Genomic DNA, 19570 nt, shown 5'->3' on the forward strand with positions numbered 1-19570 from the left:
ATAGAGGGACCAGTTTTCTATCAAAAGATGTCAAAGATTACTTAATGTCCAAGGGTGTAGCTACCAGTTCCACAACACCTTACAACCCTCAAGGTAATGGACAGGTGGAACGCTACAATGGAATAATTTGGAAGACAATCTGTTTAGCCCTACCGTCCAGGAACATGGATACTTCTCACTGGGAAAAGGTACTCTTAGAATCACTAAGCAGCATTCGCTCGCTTCTCTGCATGACCATCAATTGCACACCTCACGAGCGAATGTTCATTCATCCTCATAATCCCACGTCTATGACAAACTTGCCATCCTGGCTGATCAACGCCAAGGAGGCATGGATGAAGACCTTTGTAAGATGCAGTAAGCATGATCCTGAAGTTGAAAAGGTAGAAATTATTCATTTGAACCCTCATGTCACTCAAGTAAGACTTTCTGATGGAAGAGAAGTTTCTGTCAACATTCGTAGATTGGCCCCGGTAGGTTCCACCACTGGGAGGGAAGAATGATATGATAATCATATGTCATAAATCAGTTGTTTGAATTATTCTAAATCATCAGAAAGTTTGTTATTTTATCTCAGTTTATTTTAGTCAATAAAAGCCATTATTCTAGCTCTTCAATGGTCTCTATTTATTACACCATGTTCATACTGTTTTTTATGAATATGTAATCTCACTGTTATTCTATCACCTCTGAAATCTAATAAACTACTGTTCTGTTCAGTGATCTTCACGCTGATGGTTTGAAATTTATGTGTACATAAGCTCATATAAATTATTGGATTTGGTGTTTCATTGATCAGATAACCTGGTGATACCTTTGGTAGGAATTCATATAAACTATGTGTCTCTTTTCCATTAGCATATGTAGTACACACTAGATTACATGAAACTATAATCGAGGAAATATTTGATATTGATACTTGATTTATTGAGTAATGCCAAACATTTGGCACTAAAATTTCTCTATCAAAACCTAATATCGGTGCAATAGAATCTTGCTGACTTAAATCAATTGCTTTATTCGAATATATTTCTGTTTTTTATGTATTGTTATTACCTATAATTTTCAAATCATTAAATCACTTATGTTCAATTTTTCTTTTAATGCTTCTATAATTGTATCAATTTCATATGATCCTGTTTCCAGTTTCACTAGATTATCACCGAATTTGAAACTAGAATTCTTTCCTTTCCCTATATTAGGTATTGAGTTGAAGGTCCACAACTTTATTAAGCCTATCTCCCATTCAGTCTTGCTTAAAAGTTCAAGTACTTCTGGTAAAGTTTCATAAAGCTAACTCGTATTTGATGATAATGTTGAAACAACCATTTTATAGATCCTTCTCTCAGCATTCAACACTTATAACTGATTACAAAGGAACAAGAGACATAGATGTCCACATATATTTGAAGTATATGATTGTACCTGATCAATATTATAATAGATATTAATATTCTTTTGTTCACACCAGTAATCTACTAACATTTTTGGAGGCTGTAAATTCCCTATAGGATCAAAATAGTAAACATTATCTGCTATTTTATGACAGGCTACCCAATTTGATCCAACTCTGCTATCTCTATCCAAATTTACTATTATTATTTCATTAGTAACTACTATATCCGGTAGCTTGTTCAACATATAAACACCACGTAATGGTATTTTTAATAGTTTAGCTAAATTTAGCAAATCAAAGTTTGATAATGCTTTATCTAACTTTAAATAATTCATTTTCGTGTTTTCCCAATACACTTTCTTTCAACTTTTCTCCTTTTCTTTTTCTTTCCTACTAGTCTGATTGCACCAAATGGAATATGTATTCTTGTTGTGTTTAATAACCTACCTCCTCCATAATACTGCGGATATTGCTTTAAATGATATCCTCTCCCTTTTACATGTGTTTTGAGTTGCTTAATAGTCTCTTTACGAATTAAATCACTTTCCATGGTGGATGGCTTTCTCACTGAATTGATCAAATATATGATTTGAAACCTGATTTAAAATATCCAATACAAAAAGCGAGATTAGCACGAACAAAGTGTGGAGTTAGGATTGTAATGAGACTATATGAAATTAATAAGAAGAGCAGTGCGTATTCGTTTTATGATGTTTATCTACCTAAGAAGTATTTATCAACATTGAATGCAGCAACTTTGGATGATTTTAACAGTAGAAAGTATGTAATGAGATGTCAACATAGAGAGGATAAACCATCTTTAATTCACTTAGAAATGCAATAGTAAGAACTCAAAACTAACTTAAACTGGATTGTTTTAATTTACTTGGAATTAATGAAACTCAGTGATGTAGGTCTGTCTCATAGTTAAATGTTAACAATTGATATATCTATATTAGTCTAGATATTCAGTAAATATTCAGTCTACTATAGATAATCTATCAATATTTAGCTGGAGATGGAGATGAAGCACTTTAAAACTTCAACGCCTGTGCTTCTTACTGCATGGATAAAGTGAATATTCGAATTAATTATATACTATCGAATTATATTTATATTCATTTCCATCCTACAGTCAGGTGGAAAGAAAAGCATATATAAAAGAAAGTAAGCTGTATTTTACTCAGTCCTTACTCAAAAAAATAACTGATCTAACAACTACATCAATGATAGTAAAACGATTGTATGTAGTAAAAGAAGCAAATAAGAATTAATAATAAGTAGACCTGTCGCTGCTGCAGCTGCACAATTTCTGATCTAACTCAGTGATGTAGGTATGTCTCATAGTTAAATGTTAACAATTGATATTTCTATATTAGTCTAGATATTTAGTAAATATTTAGTCTACTATAGATAATCTATCAATATTTAGCTAGAGATGGTGATGAAGCACTTTAAAACTTCAACGCCTGTGCTTTTAACTGGATGGATAAAGTGAATATTCGAAATAATTATATACTATCGAATTATATTCATATTCATTTTCATCCTACAGTCAGGTAGAAAGAAAAGCATATATAAAAGAAAGTAAGCTGTATTTTACTCAGTCTTTGTTGAGTTCAGCCAGAGTTAACTACAAAAGGTGTTAGTACATACATAATCTATAAATTATGAGTCAATGCTTTAGTTATTCAAAGTTTAAAAAGCTATCAAGGCTTCTAATGGGTATAACATTTGATGAATTTAATGAACTGGTAAATAGTGTAAGATATCCAAAGTACTTTTCAGATAATAACACTGACAGTAAGGAGGTTAAGCATATCAATCAAAATTCGAACAATGTGAATACAAACAATTCAAGATTCTCTATATTATCTGAAATATATGATTTACTAGATATTGTGATTGATGGTTATGGTCATTTCCATTATGGTTGTAGCTGTGAATGTCCAGTTCTGACAATAACTGATGTTAATGAGCTCTGGGAAGCATTATTTTATCTAGCCGAGTGTAAGTGTATGAAAAAGTAATAAACATCAAGCTTCAAAGCTATAAGATATTCTGCTTGCTAAAAGTAACAGGGCAGCGGGGGGTGGCCGCATAGGGGGTGGCAGGGGAGCTTGTTTGGAAGGAGGATCTTGCAAGTGATGTGTCTACATATTTTTTTAAAATAAGTACTTGAACAAAAATAGAGGTCTTCCAGTGGGAGGTTTAGGTGAGGGGGCTATGAGTCTTCTCGCGCGAAGCGTGGGGGATTGACTGAAGGGGGACTCTACAATTGGTACGCCCATAAATTCAATACTTGTTTAGTATATTAAGTATACTTAATTAAGTATATTAAGTAAACTTTAGTTCAATACTTGAACTAAAATGGCAGTTTTCATATCGGTGGGAGAACTGGTCCAGGCATGGGGTTATAAAATGGAGTTTTCCTGTGCAAAGCGCGGGGGGATTTGGGCGGGGTTTGGAGCCCTATTGGGGGCTTAGGCTCCGCCCCCTAATTTAAATACTGCTCTGTGATTGGAGCACTCAATCTGCAAGAATACACTACTAAAATGGAGCTCTAATAATTAAATTGATATAATATGTTGATAGAATGCTTCTCTTCAACTATGAAACAGGTTCTAAGATTCCCTCTCGACTGAAGAAATATTAGTTGCAGTCCATGCAACTCTGATAGTGCAAATCTGTCCCAAACTTTTCAATTTGATCAGGTAACGTTATATTAATTCTAGCTTTTCCACGTCACTCAAAAGACTTTGGAGGTTTCTTTTTATTCCATGCAGCATATTGAGACACGATACTTTCAAAGTATCAACTACTCGTAATTAAAGACTGAAAGACTCTTCGATTTTTATGCAGCATAAAAATCTAAAACAGAACTTTTGATGTACCGAGAGTACTTGTAATCAAAGACAAATTAATATTTTGACGTGAACGCTATGGAAATATTGAAAATAATCCATAGAAAATCGATTTCTGATTATATTTTTGAATTGAAGCTTTGCTTGTGGCAGCTCACCTCGACTACCCTCACCAGCTGCAATCTTCTTTGCTAGACTCAGTCAGCTAACTAGCAAACGTTCTATCAAAAGACGTTCTATCTCTGCGTTGTGGTTGGCATCCGTACTGCTTATTGCCTACACTGCGCCCGAAAACTAGATAGCGTACAACCTTCTCTTTCTCCTCTCCTCTTATTTGTGAACTTCATAATAAGACCTTCATAGAGCGAGACTTCATGGTACAAGATCTTCCTACAGAGAATCTTCTTCATTGCGAGCTTTACTCATTCATATGAAGGTAATAATGGAAGCCTTTGATACTAGGACTAGCTCCAGCTACCAAACAAAATTGATGATATATACGTTCCCTTTGTCATAATCATGTCGTTGGTGGAATAAATGTATCGAATTTATTGATTTACTAGAAGAGTGATCAATCATAATACGCATATTAACGTTTTGAAATAGCTCATTCCAATTCCTATCTTTCTAAAATATTCAATCAATTCTATGGGGTAACATTCACTCCATCTCGGATTTCAGTTTATCTAAATATATGAATATTGAGTTTATCACGACTGATATTCATGATGGATAATACCAGAATATTGTCATTTAAAAGCAAAAATCGTAACCCTCCAGCTTCCCTTTTACCTTTAAAGCATTATCACTTTTGAACACTTCAATTACGTAATGGAAAGAAACATTGAAGAGTATTAAAAACATAATCAAACAAAACCTCTCATGTTATGTTGTGATGCCTAGATGAACTGACACTGAAAGTATTTGAGACCCTTCCTCCCTAGGAATCTTCTTATACTGTTCTTTGATTTTCACTTTTCTCTCATTATTTTTTATCTCTTATCACATTCCACAATCACATGCAATAGAGAATATGTTTTCCTCATCAAATTCAAACCTCTATGAATGAGAACCTATTTCTCTTCTTACCTTTCTCCAGTTTCGTTTGTTTGATCTTGATATCTACAGTTGACTGCCACTAATTAACTTCTATTTATACACTGCCTGAATATATCAGAATGAATTCTGATAGTTTTTTCTAGTTTTCTCAGAAACTTCTATTTCCTGCACCTGCTTACTTGTTATTTGATTCTCAATTTGTTCCTGCCAAACTTTCTTGACGATTTTTGGTCTTCAATCCCAGTAGCGGCGCTGACTTGAGTGGGACGCTACCTATTTTCAATTGGATTGAAATAATGACCACAGAATCGTCACAAAAGTTTACACTTTTCTTTGGTCACTAGGAGATCAACCAGGCTCTAGTAATATGTAGATTAATTCTTTGTACTCCAATATCATATTATTTAACAGAAAATGATATTAACATAAATCAGATTCACCCACCATTCACGAATTTTTCTAAAGCTTTTGAAAGCATAAGATCAATTATGGGAATAAAACGTATTATTATAGAAGCCAATGATTTTGGAATAATCCGAAATCTTACGTTGGATGGAGAGAAAAATACCGGGGATCTTATATAAATACCCTTATCTGTCGGCTTACATCATTTCCCTCTATTCGCGAAGGGTTTTTAAGAACAATTCAAGACAAGAATCTACAGTCTACTACTTTCAGTATAAGCTAGCGTCTTGTCTTTCATACATTTTATTGAACCTCGGAAAGGACCTCGGAAAGAACCTCGGAATTTTAGGACCTCGGAAAGGTTTGTTTCTGAAATGAATCATTCCAATGAAAAAAAAATCCTTTACATAGAATCTGTGCGATTAAATATACATGAGAAAACGATGCTGATTAACAAATAATTGGATTTACTTCTCTCAAATACTTGCACCAAGAATGCTACCCTACCGTGAGTGGATGACCTCTCCAACATTGAGCTTCAGGTTGGTCATTCATTTCTTTCTCCTTAATCTTGAATACTAATATTCCACAGAACTGAGTGTTTCCAGGTAGACAACCAGGGTATCGGAAAGGACAGGCCCATTGTCCGAACTTGTTGCATGCTTGATTGGAAAATAATTGTGAATAGGTAGTTTTAATGGCATGTGGTAGAATGACGACCAGCACTTTTCAAGCATGGTTCTTCCAACTGGGAATTTTAGAAAGTTGAGCATGTGGTAATTAAGGACTTCGACGACCATGTGACAAAACTAAAATTCTCAGTGGTCGATGACATGAATTTCAATTGAAATTCCAAAAGCTTTTGAATGAATGATAAAATATCAAGGGTAATGATCATTAAAAAGGTAATTAATCTATATCTAAAAGAAGGCGTAATCTATATTGTATTTTGATACCGGTAGTCCATGTTATTATTACTCATGATATTTAGGTAGACTTTTATTATAGTATAGGGTAGTGCACTACAGATAATTATGTATAAAAAGATATACAATGTTTCAATGTTTAATTTAGGCTACAATGTCTTAGTACCTTATGTAGGCCTAATTGACTTTATGTTACTATGTCACATTTGAATTTGAATTGATGTATTTTGCTCTTCTTGATTTGAAGTATTTATTCTCATTTTTGTATTGTTTGTTTTGTTTTTGTTTGGTTTTCGTTGTATTGGTTTTGATTGAATATTGAGGTATTTTGCTTTGGAGTATTTATTCATATTATTGATTTTAATTGAATCTTAAAGAAAGTAGAGAAAAATTCAATTGTTGTATGTCTTGTTCAAATCAGTTGAATAGCTGAGAGTCAGAAAAGATATTTTTTTATTGAATGAGCTTCATTTCCTATTCAAGTACAAACTCTTGATTATTCATTTCTCTGAAAGTAAACTGCGAGTAAGAAATAAAGTTTGATAGTAGAGTCCCCAATATTGTACAATACTGGAAAGATAAATAATGGCAAATAGTGGTGATAGTCACAGATCCCTTAATTACGAAGAGGAACCCGACATAAGAGCGACAGGTCGACACAGTAGGCTGTTATGAATGGAGGATCGAGAACGTCCGAAGCCAGTCTTGATGAATTGGTGATTGAGAGGTGTGTCGTGTCGTGTGTTGAAGTATTCTCTGGGATTAGAAGACAGCAGCAGCATCAGATATCACTCTTCATAGGAGAGTGATGTGATCGAGCTAGTAAGTCCTATCCTCAATTTTATATCAACACATTCATCATATACTAAAATTTCAATTATTGATTTGTGACTCCACTGGCCAAAAAATATCAACATATTTCCAGTCTCTCTTTTGAAGTAAGGTTTAACCAATTAGTAACTTCAGAGGAAGAGTTTTTAGTTTATAGTATTTAATTCAATTTAGTCTAATTCCAATCTATTCAAAGTAGTCTTTTGAATTTAGCTTTGAACATTTCTTGATAGATATAAACTCTATTGATAATTTTATATATTGATTTTAATTATTTACTAACATTTTTGAGATTTTATCCTATTTTCAAATTCATCAATTGATTACATTTTTATTAAATTTAGTTTTTAAGCTCTATTAATATTCTATTTTATTTCATTTGTGAGGCTTCTCAGTATGATTGCAACTTCATTCCATTTTCGTTTATTTGATTTTTCAATATAGTTAAGCATTAGCTGATTGATATATTTTTTTATTCAACAAATCCCAAATTCACGACCCAGAGTAAGAGTTTCAGGCTATGTTTATTTATATTTTTTATCATTTTACCAGTGTTTATCCACAAACTATCATTTCCTAGTCAAAGAGACTGGGTGGCGCCCATACAGAAATCATTATATTGGCAAATTATCCATTGAATTCAATTGATTACTTATAACATGATTATTTTTGAATTTCAAGTTACTTTACTTAAAAAAGCTAGAAAGGCGAGTAGTTCAAATTGACGCCAGCAATGTGGGGCACTGATTCTTAGTGTTAATCAATAGGAATTGTTGAATTAAACAGGAATTATTGTCGTGTTATTATTGGTAACTGTAGTTGTATTTCGGGTTATAATCTTTTCCACCTAGTCCTATTCTTGTATTACTATTGTGTTAGTGAATATTTGGTTATTTGGTTGGGTTTAATAATAGGTCCGAATGTATTGTTAGGCTATGTCAGTTTATAATTTGAGAAATAGGAGTATTGTCAAATTAGAAACGACAATGGCTGATAGCGAGGGAGGTTATAATGTACAGTATGTGGAGAATAGCGTGGGAAGTTCATGTGATAGCAGCCCAGTAGAATCAGCAAGTGTAGGTGATATGTCGGAAGATTGTAATGTCCAAGTAGGGATGGGGAAAGTAAGTGATTCCCACACAACTCGAACCGGAAATTCAGCTAGCGAGGGAAGTCGTTAGAGTTCATCAATAGATGATAGTGATATTCGTATGTTTTTATTGGACATGAAAAAGCAGATAGGTTCTCAGTTGACAGAGAACAGGAAGGAGAGTAGCCGAAAAATTCAAGGAGTTGTTAACGAAATGAAAAGTCTACAATCATTGAGAACCATGGTTGAAGATATCAAGAAAAATGTAGAGCTTTTAGACAAAAAATTCGAAAACAAAATAGTCGAAAAAACAAATGAAATTCGCACTGAATTATCAAAACAGATGGTGGTATTTGAAAAAAACTGTTATCTTTTTTTATTCAACAAATCCCGATTTCACGACCCAGAGTAAGAGTTTTAGGTTATATTTATTTATATTTATAATTTTAGCGGTGTTTATCCACAAACTATTATTTCCTAGTCAAAAAGACTGGGTGGCGCCCATACAGAAACCATTATATTGGCAAATTATCCATTAAATTCGAATAATTACTCATTATATTATTATTTTTGAATTTTAAGTTACTTTCCTTGAAAATTTAGAGAGGCAAGTAGTTCACACTGTTAAGAATAGGAAGATAGATAGGAGAAAATTGAGAGGTAGAATGGAGTCTAGCGCTTTCAAAATATGATAGTCTTTTCTAACTAGTGATGAAAAACAATCTAAGAGCCAATGGAGAAAAATTAATCAATTTATTGATGCATATCTATGAACTAAGAAATCCTACTTGCATGTTTGAAAAGAGAAAGTTCTCAAAAGAAAAGTTGAAACTGGTATTGAACTATATTATTTGGCGGAATAAACAGACGTAAATAGAATATGCAGTGGAAATTATCCTGTGAAGATTTACTGAGACAAACTGATACTTCTCATGTTAAAAAAGCGAAGAAATTCAGCTATCAGCCTTGAAAATATTTAGCGTACAGCATGCAAATTATTTCTAACTCATTTCATCTTAATATTTATTCCCATGTTTTCCTATGTCGCGGTCACCATCCACCCCATACCAGATTTGACAGCTGAGGTAAAAAATAAAACTTGAGTTGATAAAAGTAAATAGTTCCTATCAATCAATAAAAATTATAATGAATTATAAGCTGTTATTTTTATTATTAGTATATGGCTTTTAATGGTGGGAGACCCAAGGGTAGTTCCACCTCGCCGTATATAGTCCAAAGTTCCCTAATGGGACACCGAACACTGAAAGGTTATAGTGAGCACATTACTTCAAATTTACACTTTTCAGTTCGAAATAAAATTCTTTTTTATGTTAGAAAGGACTGTACGCTGTTGAAACACGAGATGGATTCTGAACCTCCGCGTGATTGTCAATAATGCAGATGACGTCAAACCTAGCCCTGCTTTTGTCACTGAAGCATATAACCAGTAGCACTTATATAATTAATATGGAAGATAGATCATCTCGAGTCGTGTATCCAATGCTATGTTCAACCTCTCAAGAACCATTTGTGCCGTACAGAATCCATGCACACTAGATATTGTTGACCAGTAATTAATCTTTTGTAGCATGCCTCGTGCGAAGGGACGAGAACCAATGTGAATCATATCAAAATTGAATCAATCATTTGAGCGACCGATAAGCGGAGTGTACTGGACTTTGGTCGGTATAGCCTTGACCTAGAACAAGCGAGGTGCTGATCCATTAATATCAACCTCAACGGACATAGATGGGGCTAGCATTCATCAATTACTCCGAAAATGTGTCATTACCCGTGATCAAATTTCTACACTCCATGATTTCAGAACGATGCAATTATTCAACGGACGTTTCATGCAGCTCGTTCAATCAATTTTTCATCAATTTGGAATTATCGCTAACTATTACTCGGATTGAAAAACTAGATATCATTTTCGGTATGATTTTAAATCCCCGTTACAAATTGAAATATGATCGTATTTCAACAAGCCGCAGCTTGTTATTCATGATAGTAAATTGGACATCTTGGAATAAAATTTTGATCTATTTTCTGCTTCTCATTGCTTCCTGAGTGTTTCAAACATATTTCCCATATCAATCGTCGATTATTCCTCAATAATATACTATAACACTATTCTATGAAATCGTTATTGAGTTTAAAACCTCTATTTGGAAATTATAATTTTTCCTCAATGTAATATTGAAATATTGAAATACGTTACGCTGTGGAACAATGAGCAATGTCAATATGTTGAAGCAATAGTTCTCCAACTAACATACTGATTTATATTCATTTAGTTGAAAAGAGTTTCGGTGATATGAAATGTTCCATTGACAATGATCGAAAAGTCGTTATGTTTGTGAAGACTTGGATTTAATTTCAACAGAGGATTTCCTTTTTGAAGGCTCTTCATATTAACTCATTTATCAACAATTCATAATCAATGATATTCCGAAGATCAAACCTGTTGGATTTTCTAAATTATTTTTAATTTTGATCTGAGGTCTAGGATTTGAGAGTCTTGAGTGAGAGTTTTGCTAACTACTGATTATAATATAACTGTCAAAGAACAGAACACTCAAGAATCATTATTCTGATGCTTGTTTCACACGTATAAGGTTCCGTTCAGTTCGGTTTGTTTTCTGTTCGTTGCCGGAAACGAATGAGTTTTCCATATAAACAAGGTTCTCGAACGATTCTTATTAGATTTTGTATTATCTTCTCAAACACATCATGCTGTGCTTATAATCTCATAAATTCTTTAAAAAATCTCAAAACAAACGTAGTTTCATGCTGGTATTCAAATAACAGCTCTTGTTCGAATATAGACATGTTATTTTTTGGACTCCAAAATTTTCAAGTCAATTAAAAAATGTGACATTCAAAAATTGACTGCAGGAATCAGACGTTCCATATCATCTGCCAAACTACTTATTGAAAAAATTCTACAGTAAATTAACTGAAATGATGAAGAACAGCAAAAATGAATTCACAATAATTTTTACATGGAACATCTTGGAAGAAATTATTTCGGGTCAGTTCGGGTCGAGTGTGGTATTTGACAAACATTGGGTATTTTGTTTGCTGTTCCCTAGCAACAAGTTCATATATAAGATGAAATCTATTCGTGTCAAGGAGGATTTCGGTGCTGTGCGGTTCCTATTTGATGTCGAAATCAAATCATTGTTCCCAAAGATTGGATTTTATTCTCAATGATTATCTTTATGTCTTATGATGATCATTCATGCCACACATTCAGTCAACATACTTCCTTTAAGTGAACAAACTTGGTGAAATGAGTTTTTGAAGAGGTTGATTCCCATTCACAGTCTCAAAAAATGAAAGTTATATAACCTTCCTTTTTCATAGAATATTGTATTCAAAAACGTTTTCTTCCTGTTAATATTTTTCATAAGGAGTTCATTTCTCTCCATTATTGGAAAAATAAAACTGTAATGATTGGAGTAACTCAGTAAATTCTGGGGCAAAGTGAGAAATCTATGAGTTCCCTCGACTGGTGTATTGGAGCAATGCTATGGAATTCAAATCACGCACTGTTAGTGAGAGCACTAGTTTTGAACTGAGAGGATGGATGCGAATTCTCTAGACCTGCAGTCCTTAATAAAATGTCAGAACAGTCTCTCGTTCCTGAACGGAATTTCGTGCCCTCTTCTCTCGGATATCTGGCATTGTCTAGCAGTTCCTGAACCAAGAAAATGAGTTGGATTGGGAACCGGTTGCATCGACCATTTGGACATTCCAAGAGCACTTCTCAAGTAGTGAAAAAGTGATCTCACGTTATTAGTTTTTTCAATTCTCCTATTTTTCTACAAGTTCTATCTATTATTTTCATTATTCTTTTATTGCATTCATTCCACATAAGCTACTTATGTGTTAATTACGTGGGTAATTAAAAAATATGAACAGATAATGAAACGTCCACGGCAACCGGCGGGACTCGAACCTACCATCAGACAGTGCTCTGAGACTGAAGGACGTAACGTCTTACGATTGATACCCACATAATATCAGTATCAGCAGTTTAGTGAGAATATTTATCCATTAAGCTTCAATGAAACTATTCTTGCTCTTGCCTAGCCAAGCTAGTATGAATAGACCCATTAGAACTCATGGAAATGATACTTTAACAGAACTGTACCTGACTTGCCGTTCTCTGATACAGATACCTATGTGGTAGGCCTAATCAGCTTCGGTTCGACCAACCTGGCGAATCATAACCAGCGATCTATCAAGCCTAAGAATATATAATTATGTGGTCATGATACTAAGAAGATAACATGATAAGAAGAAACATGAATAACCAAGCATATTAAATAGTTTATCATTCAATGTAGTAACAAATTTCTTATTTTCCAACATATTACATCAGTTCAATGTCCAACAGAGGACATTAGTTCTCTGTATAATCCATGCGTGTTTCGATATTGCAACGAATACGCAGACGCTCATTTGTAAGGAATGGTATGAAAGCTATTAATAGAGTTGAAAAAACACAAATGAGTCAAGTATTTGAATTTGACGAACCATCAGTTGGAGTACAAATTTCTTCCCAAGAAGATAATAGCACTAACCACTGCACTGGACCAGTTTGTCATTAGCGCGAAAATCATTTGAGGCAAGTAGTGCGGTTGGTGAGTGTATTCCATTGTGCAGCCATTTCATCCAATGGTTGATGTTTTGCGAACAGACAGCTAAGCCATTAGTTCACTCACCAAACCTGCTCCCTTAAGTCCCTTAATTTACGATACTTCTGGATGGCAACCAAATGCTATAGCACTCCCTTAAGTCTCAGTATTACACGTTATAAGGGCTGTTCCGTTTCGCAATTGCCTCAAGAACATCAATTCTCCCTTCCAGCTCTCAGCTGCGGTGCTCTGTTGATTCTCAACATCCAGAAAGTCGAAAAGGGAAAGAGAAACAGAAAGAGAAATTGGAAGAGAGAGAGGAAGAGAGAGAGGAAGAGAGAGAGCGAACGAACTGGGCTCAGTTCAAGATACTCGTGGAGGCCTCTGGAAGAGACAAGGGAAACACTCAAAAAGGCAGAAAAGTGATCAGTAAGAAGGAGAGAAAGTAAGTTAGGCTGCAGTGTTAGAATGAGAGAAAAAGAGGGAAGGAGAGTAAAAAAAGCAAAATGAGAGTCGGCAGTAAAGGCAAGTCTCTGGAGTTGAATTCACATGTTGATTGCGGTTTCATTCCCATATGGCCAATGTCTTCTCATCCAATGATACTCATTCATCGAAATTGTGTAGTATTTTATGTGACATCTACATACATATTTCATGAGTTAATTGTATAGATGTCTGTAACTACCGGACGGGCATACATAAACTTTGAATAGTAAAGGAGTAATTGGCTTGATAAACAACAAACTTTTACTTTCCATTCAACTTTCAATTTTATTCAGTGAATTATTCTACTAAGAATTTCTGGAAGTTTAAACACATAAACTGTCACATTCCATTATAATTTTATCACTTTACTGAAAAAACTGCCAAAGATATTTTAGTAATATTTTGTGAACTGATCTGCAATTCTAACAATTCGAGAAGGTAGCGTGAACTGTACTCATTATACTAGTACGAATAATAATTGGGGAGTCCGTCGATCAGGGGCTCAAAACATGAGCTAAAAAGTATGATGTCACTCACAATCATTGGAATAATTGATCCCAATATGATTAAAAGTTGTCATCACGCTAATTTTGATTTTCTCACTGATGAAAATTTTCAATCAACATTCACACATCCAAATCTAATCTATATTATAATAGAAGAAAGAATTCACGAATGACGCATCAGCACGTCTGAACTACTGGACTGATCAACTTGAAATTTCGTATATAGATCCTTTATTTAACGAGGATGGTTATAGGCCTATTTTCAACTCTTCTAGATCTCAAATTCAAATTCAAATTTTTTCAAATTTTTCCCATATTAACTTACATATAGTTTCTCCAAATTGAAGTAATCATTATACAATAACACCTTATCGTAACACATGTCGTAAGAATCTATTAAGATTTCCATATTATAATATTATGTGACTATAATATAATAATATTTTATTAATTTCCTCTCTACCATCAAGAATATACCATCATGTATGAGGAAAAAAAATAACAATGTGGAAAATTACTGCTCACAAAGTGCTCACACACACACACACACACACACACACACACACACACACACACACCACACACACACACACACACACACACACACACACCCACACACACACACACACACACCACACACACACACACACACACACACACCACACACACCACACACACACACACACACACACCACACACACACACACACCACACACACACACACACACACACACACACACACACACACACACCACACACACACACACACACACACCACACACACACCACACACACACACACACACACACACCACACACACACACACACACACACACACCACACACACACACATACACACATTCAATCACCATCATCAAGTAGTTTTATTGATGGATTGTAGCATTTCCTCTTTCTAAATATACTTATATAATGAATATGTAGTTTAAACTGCGAAAAAATGGGAAGAAGAATCACCATTATTATTTTTGCATCAACATAATCCATGACAAGGGAGGAAAAAAGAAATTTAAAAAAAAGACATAACAGTGGTAAATAAAACAATGTTCAAAGCTCAAAGATCGAAGCTCGAAGCAAAGGTTAAACTTCAAAGGATACAGAAGTAACTACAGTGAAAAGGCCATACTACACTGAAATTCATATTCAATAATGGATTAGATATTAGCACCATGTGTTTCTCGATCAGCTTACTACTTTGAATAAGTGTTCTACTTCTAATGGTGAATGAAGCCATAGCCAACTCTTCGTTTGTTTTAGTAATTTCTTGAGATTCTGAAGCTTTATGATCTCATCTGGTAGAATATAAAAGAATTTAGGTCCAATAAATAGAAAGCATCTCTAGAAGGTAGTGCTGTTTGGTTTGGGGAGTCTGATTAGCATCCTTGTAGTTTGCCTAGTTATCTGCTGATTTTGTTCAAGATTCCCCGTTTGATTCCTATCCCCACTCATTTTATAAAACAAAGATAACACTTTCAGTACGTATATGTATCTGAAAGGTAGATACAAAGGTAGATCTCATTACGTAATGTTTTCAGTTTGGCAAGTTTTTAATTTTATCCTTGCGGAGCACGGGTTACCTGCTAGTAATCAATAAACCACTTCAACACTTCCTGCTGAATAAATTTTTGAAAATTCATTTTCATGACTTCAAATGAAACTCTTAAACTCATTCACAAATCAAGAGCCCCGATGCTACTGCCTCTGGATTCGATTCGCGGCTTGATTTTGATACTGATCTTCTCACGAAGAATTATTTTCTCACCATCAACGATAAGTACGTTCCACTAGCAAACAGAATAATTCTTTGGGAAAAGGAAATTTGATACAAGTTTGGAATTTCCATTATTTTCCATTGCTAACGGAAATACAGTTCCATGAGAATACATCAACCCTGCTTAAAATTGAAAACTGACTGTTTTCCCGGACGCAAGTTAGCAAAATCTCAATGTGAGAGGATTATTCTCAACTGTCAGATAAATTTCTCATTATAAAAATTGATACAGGGAACTTAACTACGTGATCACTCTAGTCGCATGATGAAATCTGGATCCTAAACTGTTTTCAATAAACTCAACTAGTAAATGAATCACGAAGAATATACAACCCCATTATATATTTCCCTCCAACATTATCGCCATTACATGTAATAATGTTTGTTCAATAAAACTTTGTTTGAATAGCATGTTGCTATTCGGAGAAAATACGAGGTTTGGTACTTTACAGAAGATATTCTGAATCTTTTAACATGGAAGCATATAAAAACTTTATACATATGGAAGCTTTAAAGATTAAAGAGGGAGGGGTGCAATTCAGTAAAGTTGATCAAATCTGATGATAGCCTGAAATACAGTACGGAATATTCGTCCGACAGCAGATAAAAAGAACATTGATAAGTAAATCTCAATTTTCTAATAAACTGATTGAACTTAGTCTACATGCACATCAGCAGCTATTCGACTGACGTGATCAGAATGTTTCCTAATATCATTCGATATTGTCCAAGACTTCTCGCTCTTTTTATTAGTATATTTGCTGAGGATATCTGCAATTTCGTCTATAAAATTTATTAGGATCATTATGAAAATTCATGTATGAAATCACCAAAAGAATAAGAAAAGCTATATGGCAGAATCTATCGATGACTTTGTAGAGAACAGAAGCTTATCAAAACAGCACCTCTACATTTATTTTAATACTGTGAAAATGGAACAAAGATCTCAATCGCTTTCTCTAAAATAAGTGAACCAAGATGCTTAGTTTGAGGATTCCATTTTCAATCATCAGAAGAGTGTTGAACATCCGTCTCATGTGACTGGCACCAAAAATCACATAATCCATTGTTTAATACACAAACAGACACACACTATTATAAGAACCTCACAAAACCGTTTTGAAGCACCACAATACAAGCCCATGCACATGAACATCTTACAATAAGTAACATCAAATCAGTAGATACAAAAACATTAATTGACATCATGCAGACCTCTCAATCAACATACTCTTATCATATTTCACAAAACAATTGATTTCTAAAGCACTGACACATGTGATGAAAAGTTTAATAGGAATCTATTATATTACCAGCTCCTTTGAAAATGAAAATGCTTTCTATTATGCCTGATGGGCTCCCATTCACTATTGATTTATTGTGTTAAGATGGTTAAGTCTTCATCAATACATTGTTACGAGTTACATTATAATAACAATGAATCGTAAGAATTCCTTTACAATATTGTTCTTATCCAGGTTCAATGAGATGAAGTGACAAAGTATAGTTTTCCAAATGGAACTTGTTGATAAATTCATAAAAAATGTCACATGAACTCTCAGTAGACATATTCTTCGTTGCTCAGAATAATGAGGATAAAGTATTGACTGTTATCTAAGACATACGTATGTATCTCACAAAATGGTGGTCTCTTCACTTTATCAGTGTTTCGATTTGATGTGTCATTTCTCGAAGCCTGAAGATGCGAACGCCTTTCAACAATCATATAAAACATCACAATTTGGGAGTTATTTTCTCTTCAATTCCCTCAAACGCTACGGGCACATTCAATGCTCTCTATCACGAGGCCAGCAGAAAAAGCCATAACATAGGAAGTTCCCTTTTTGGGGCCTTCGCTTACATCCGCTTACTCATTCCTTAAAACTGTCCTTTCTCTTCGCTCTGCACATTATCTCTTTCTGCGTTATCCTCTTCCTCTCTCTTATACATTCTTTTTTCAATTTTCTTTCCTTTATTTCTTCTCCAACAATAAGTGAAGAAACCGCACAGGGTGACCTCTCTGAGCAAGTGTGTGAACGCGAGCTCGGCCTCCGAGTGCTCTATACGCCAAAACCAACTTCTCTCCTCAAAGGCTGTTCTCAACAAGCGCCTACAAAAATCAATACACCACTGTTAACAAAGTGCCCCTATCATGATCAAATATCCAACAATCGAGGGTACGTAGAGGATGTATAGCTCTCAATCAAATTGTTTCTTCCTTATAATTATTAGAAGAAATTCCATAATCATTTACTGTTACTCTAGTTTCTGTTGGAGGAGGGAGAGAGAATAACCTAAGACTTCTTGGTCGGAGGGAATGGGGAATCGAATTTTCAGCTATTGTGTGATGGATGTAATCTGTTTTAAACTAGTCAGAGTGAACTAAGATGAATTTGAATACTAAAGTTCAGTGAAGTGAAATTTCAGGCTTATGGGAGGGTCTTGAATTTACCGAAATCCTCAACTTTTTAGACCTTGTGTGATTGTTTGAGCTTGTGTTGGTATTTTCTATGCATTTGGTGATTAATTATAATATTTTAAATTATGCTTGACTTCCTTGAAGTTCATGCGATTCGCATTAGCCTTGTGATTTTAGAGATGGTGAATGATTTTTTGTTTAAGAACGTAAACTTTTTATAATTTGATCATTCTATTGTTCTTGGTGAAATAACTTTCTTCAAAAATCAAAATGCATTATAGGATGATAATATCGAGAATGGTTGAGGGTGGAACATGCTAGTTCTCTATAATTTGTATCAGCTTAGGTAGGAAGAAAGCTTTGAATACATAATGATTACTTGAGAACTGAGGCAAGAGTTTCCAACTGATTTGATTGTCAGAATCGCATTCATGTTTTCTATATCACTGAGTGACAAACGTTGAATAATCCGATCGAATTTTGGCTGCAGCTACATCATTTGTTCTCCAAGCAGCCAAGACCACCTGAGTACAAGCACTATACTATAACCTATACATACCTTCCAGTAGCTGGAACCCAGCCAAACAGGAGCTATTCCATTTGAATTAACATTTGCTTTCAACCGAGCCAGTCTTGTTGATATGCTGTTATCGTTCTATCATCTTTCTATTGCTGCATCAACTGAACATCAGTTTTGAAGAGTGGAGATCACAAAAGTATTCAGTCCAAGTGAAAAGTCTGCGGCGAAAACCATTGATTCTGAGCGTATCTTTGGCGTCATCTTCGAGCACTTTCAATCTATACTAATACAAACAGGCATGAGCTCTGAAGGATTAGGCCGACCCTCCTACTACTCACACACACACAAGCGACGTGCATGTCGCTGGCCCGGCCACATTCGAATTTCACCAAACAAACTATGCCAAGATTTACTACCTATTTTCTACTATTTTCTACCTCCAATAACCGATTTTCTACCTCAAAGATAGCAGAGATATTGAATAAACTAAAGTGCCGGGCCAGGGACATGTTAGCCCGGCCATCTCTGAATTTCACCAAACAAACTATGCCAAGATTTACTACCTATTTTCTACTATTTTCTACCTCCAATAACAGATTTTCTACCTCAAGGATAACAGAGATAACGGAGATA

At 34.5% G+C, this 19570-nt stretch overlaps 1 protein-coding gene across 5 annotated transcripts in view; it reads right to left on the reverse strand.

Annotated features, from left to right (window-relative positions):
* LOC111045476 overlaps positions 1-19570 on the reverse strand; it is an 853815-nt gene that overhangs the window by 179021 nt on the left and 655224 nt on the right. The gene's annotated exons all lie outside the window — the stretch shown is intronic.

The sequence above is a fragment of the Nilaparvata lugens genome, chromosome X (genome assembly GCF_014356525.2).
Source record: "Nilaparvata lugens isolate BPH chromosome X, ASM1435652v1, whole genome shotgun sequence".
In the NCBI taxonomy this organism is placed as follows: Eukaryota; Metazoa; Arthropoda; class Insecta; order Hemiptera; family Delphacidae; genus Nilaparvata; species Nilaparvata lugens.